Source organism: Tupaia chinensis, unplaced genomic scaffold, assembly GCF_000334495.1.
Source record: "Tupaia chinensis unplaced genomic scaffold, TupChi_1.0 Scaffold000105_1, whole genome shotgun sequence".
Lineage (NCBI taxonomy): Eukaryota > Metazoa > Chordata > Mammalia > Scandentia > Tupaiidae > Tupaia > Tupaia belangeri.
Window position 1 is genome coordinate 3,515,145 of NW_006159569.1, and position 5,099 is coordinate 3,520,243.

The following is a 5,099-nucleotide window of genomic DNA, read 5'->3' on the forward strand; positions in this document are numbered from 1 at the left end:
AAAGCAAGTCACCAGGTCGGACATGTGGGAGTCCAGAGCCCTTAACCTCCATGCCACCTGCTGGCCCCGGTAGTATTAGTAGAGAGAGAAAGAGAGAGAAAGTGTTTATTATCCCCTCTCTTTTTGCTAAACTACATTAAATAGGAAAAACAAATCCTGGTACGTTAACAACAAATTTCTCTGTAAAAACAAATAATCCAAAATAAACCTCAAAACTTTTCAATTAAAATTTACAAAGCTCATTTTAGTGAATGTTTAAAGATAGTGCATGTAGTTTGCTAATTGTTTCTACTTGGTTTTCCCGTGTTACATAAATGGAAATATAAATCCAGTATATAGCATGCCAATTAAATAACATCTAAACTTTTAAATTTTTGAAAGAGACACTCACTTCTCTTCCACACTCCCTTATATCAGAAGAGGAACAGAAAGTATTGAGCAGAATGATAGAAATTGGAGGTTCCTTTCTTAAGGTTTTCTTTGTCTTATCTTCTCTACTGCTTTTAGAATCAAACATACCTCAGAATATGAATAGGTACAGAGGCACCAAGAAATAAATTGACTATATATAAAATGTTGAAATGGTGTAAAAAAAATGATCTTTTTGATAAAGATATTTATCTGTGGAAAGGAGGGCATTTTCTGGGAAGATGAAGTAATTCATTAGCTCCCTTCCTCGTCCTTTGTTTTCTCTTTCCCAACCTCTCTCTTTCCTTTCATGCTTTCCCTCCGTTTTTCTTTTCCTCCTTTCATTTTCTTTTTTGTTGTCGTTTTTATTTATTAATTTCTTTTTACTTTATGCTATGATGATGATTTTGACCTCCAGATGTGTGAAATATATGTGTAAAAGGTGAATGACAACTTTCAATGGAGTCAAAAGGGGAAGTTCATGAACTGTAGTACTGTATGCCTGTGTATTTGTGTATGTATGAGTGTATGCACACACGTGCTGTCTTGACCAGTACTGAAGCCCTGGCTAGAGGTCAGTAAGCCATGTTCCTTTCCTGAGCAGCAGATTAAGTTCATGCCACAACCACTTCCCTTTTTGAGCTTTTACATCTAGGCCTGTACCAGGAACTATGCGACAGGTTCTACTCCCCCAAATTTATTAAAGTTAGCCAACCCTAAGCCTACTTTTAACTTCCTTGCTCTTTCCTTCTCGTAGAAATCACCATAAAACCTCTCATCCACAGTTGCTCTCTCTACTTCTGCCTCAGGACTAACTTTAGTGCTTTCCTTGTGGGGATTTCATGTTATGCTTCATTGGCTCCAGGGAATGTGGGCTTAGCCAAACCGGTAAACTCTGTACAGGTTCTGTCACATGGTCTGTGTTTGGCCTCACCATACCTTACCCAAGGTAATCAAGTTAAAAACAAGAATCCAGAACTTTTTATCTATAAACAACATTTTTTTTTGTAAGCCACAAAATCCACTTTCATTGGACAATTTTTGTTTCTGTGGCAAGGAAGGAAGTATTGGGTTGATCTAGAATTTTCCCAGAAGAAAAGGAATATGAGCTTGTCTTAGTGTATTTTCTTAACTCGATACAGTAGGATCATGTTGCTAAAGCAAATACGAGTTATTTCTTACTGTGATTCTTAAAGGAATGGAGTATTAAGATATTAAATAAACACTGTCACTACTTTGAAATTCTCTTTTACCACTTGTGATAGGTTAGAATTGGGATTTAACTGCTAAACACATTTTAAAGAGTGTACTACTGGGATGGTAATAAAAGTTTAGTTGTGTGTTTTAATTAAATTTATTTTTAAAAGATAAATATAAATGAAGAAAAGTTAATTTTCAGATTTTCAGGAAAACAATAGTCAATGTAAAATGTAAATTTATGTTTCAAGAAACCATTTGAATAGGTTCCATTTTTAAAACTGTATCAACAGTGGGACTAGCAGTTGGGGTAATGGCTGTTGCTGACTCCTGTGTAGTCGACTGCAGTCCGAATTCCAGCTCTGGTGGCTTAAACTCGCTGGGCGCATGTGCGTGCGTGCCCAAGATCGCAAGAGGAGAATGGATTGCAGCGTGGCCATTCCCCCTGGAGGGTGATTTCTTGCTTTCTCTCTCTCGCTGTCTTTCTGGAGAACACATGTATCCTATAGCAAAAAGCCTCATCAAAAAAAAAAAAAAAAGTATCAACAGTAATATTAATGAATTTTAAAATTTCAGGGCTCAAAACTGGACAGCCAGTTTACATATGGTCAACTGAGTTTGCATATCATGGCTACCATTGTTTACTAGAAAATATAACACTAATGATTTTTAATTTTTGAAAACTAATGATCTTGAGTCATTTCTACAGCCCAGTGGTCAAAGGAGCCAGATCCCATGTGACCAACTGCAGTTAAAATCTCAGTATGTAGCATGCCAATTAAAAAACAGCTAAACCTGAAAAATCCCCTAGGCATATGTGGTGCATGCTAGCCTAAAACCCTAACAGGATAGAGAAGAGACTGTGTGAGGACCACGCCCACTGAGGGGGGGTATCTTCTCTCTCTTTCTCCCTCTCTCTGCTAGCACATATGGTCCCCCAACAATAAATAATAATAATAATAAAAAAAACCAAACTAATGATTTAAAATATAAAGCTCAAAATTTGTAGAGGGTAGTAGGGTACATTTTTTTTTTTTTAATGAAGGGTTATTTTCTATTATTTAAGTCCAGTTGCTTGGAGCAGAAGATCGTAACTTTTCTTATTTTCTTGTCTCCTGATTCCTCCATACATTTGTTCTTTAATTGCAGGGTTCATCTAGTTATTTTTGTAGAATATTTCTAGGTAACAACATAAATTGTATGAAAAATATCCCAGGAAAAGGTTTTGTGTGGAAGCTTTTACTCTTTTTAAAGAGATTTAATTTAATTTATTATTATTTTAAAATTTTCTATCAGGCACATGTGCTCACCAGAGACAGAGAGGAGGAGATAGTGAAAAAGCAAACGACCAGGTCCAGGACTCAAACTCTGGTCAGTTATGTGGGAGTACAACACTTTTACCACCACACTATGTGCTGGACCCAGAAATTTTACTTTTAAAAATTGATATTTGATTATAGGCTGAGAAATGTAGAAATATAGAAATTGATACCAATAGTTTTGCTATTGTTGTTGTTGTTTGTTTTTGTTGCTAGAGTATGCATATGCTCACCAAAGAGAGAATGGATCTCCCAATAGGGCATGGCCACACTGAAATTCTTTTTTTTTTTTTTTTTTTCATTTCTCTATCTCATCAGGACCTGGGGCACACATGTACATGTACTCAGAATGCTTCCCAAGCTGGAAGGGGCCACGATTTGGATCATGGTCCCCGTTATGTAAAATCTAGCACCCTGTGCACAGGAATTAACTATTGTGCTTTGAAGCTGGCCTAACAACAGTTGTTAAGCAAAAAGTGGCATATTTTAGCCAAATATTGCAGGATATTTTATTAATACCCCACTGAGTATTTAATAAACAAAACAAAACTAACAGGCCAATGAGTTTAGATAGTCAATTTAAAAAAAAAATCTGAATACTAGTTATAGCCTTCAAAGTAATTCTGATGTTTGTAGCTAATATTTAACCTTGATATATTTTAATCTTTGGAGTTTTAGTTATAGTACATACACATTTAAATATTAATTAAATTTTCCTTTCCTAGAAATAGTCTCTAAATTTGCAGGTCTATCCCAAATTGTTTCTAAAAGATCTCTTTCCTTCTGTAACATCTCCTCCATACACAGCTCTTTGCCTGAAATAACAGATTTTTTTCTAAGTGCTAATTACTTCCAATGGTCCATTGATAAATTGCTTTAGCTACTCTTATGCCTTTTCTAGAGATTTAGTTTCATCTGAAGACTGTAAGACCTCTTCCACCATTTCCTATGTTTAAAGACCTTTATGAGTCCATTTTGAAGTCCTTACTTAACTCTTTGAGAGCCTGTCTACTGCCAGTTATGTAAACCAACTGGGTAATGCCACCCCAATATTATATCTATTTCCTTGTGGACAAATCCGATCCCATTCTTTGGAGTCATGAACCTGAAATCACATACTGCAGTTAGTTCTGCTCCTCCAACCAAGGCTCGATCTTGAATCAGTAGATCACTTATTAAATTAAGTCTCATAAATCTTAAGGTGTTTCCTGTGAACATGCATAAGACCATTCCATCCTCTGGAGTTGCTAGTGCTTTCGGCATTCAGGTCAGATCCTGAAGAACAAGTATTCTTTGCCCCATGGACAACTGAGGCCTTTCCCCTCTGTCCAATTTCCCAATTTGATCACTTTTTCTAGAAACTGTAACACCTGAGAAGGCATTCGTTTGACTAGGATTGTTCTGAGTAAGAATGCCAATGCCATTATCTTCCTTCTGAAGGTCAATGGATCCACCAGGAAACGAAATTTCCTTTTTTACTTCCTCTTCATGGAACCCATGAGCTATACTATAAAGTGACAATCCTGTTTGATATAGCAACTTTGTCCTTACAGAAATCTTGAAAAGACTACTTGCCATTTCTCACCTTGATCTTCACTGGCGAAAGGGATGGACTGTACCTGTGATGTTTGAGATTCACTTGGAGAGGTGCTAGAACCCCTTTGTGGGCATTATCCTAGAATTTCTTAGAGAGATTTTTGCTACAGGGTGTGTGCACTCATGGGAGAGACAGAGAGAGAAAGCAAGAAATCACCCCCACAGGGAATGGCCAGCTGCAATCCCTTCTCATCTATTCTCCTCTTGGGATTTTAGGCATTCACCCACAGTGACCAGCTTGAATTTAAGCCCCCATATCCGGGACTGGAATCTGTGGTTGTGAGTTCAGTGACTTAACTATGCCATCTCTTGGTCCCTGTCCTAGAATTCTTTGATGACAAAAGAGTATCCCCAAACCCAGCCCCATGGCCTCCAGCCAAAACTTCCTCTTTGCTATTCCATGACCCTTTTGAACTCCTTTGCATGTCCCACCCATGTCCACTTTTTGCATCTTCTTTCTATTGTTACGACACTTTTCTACACCCAACCCACGTGCCAACTTTGGCTTTCCATCTCTACTTTTAGCTCCTGGACTTCCACCTTCAGCTCACCAATGTCCCCTTTTGTTTCCATGGTGCC

The 5,099-nt window shown here is 37.4% G+C and overlaps 1 pseudogene; it reads right to left on the minus strand.

The window, feature by feature from the left end:
* Positions 1–3,626: 3,626 nt before the first annotated feature.
* Positions 3,627–4,502, minus strand: LOC102501344 (ethylmalonyl-CoA decarboxylase pseudogene; annotated as a pseudogene).
* Positions 4,503–5,099: the final 597 nt, after the last annotated feature.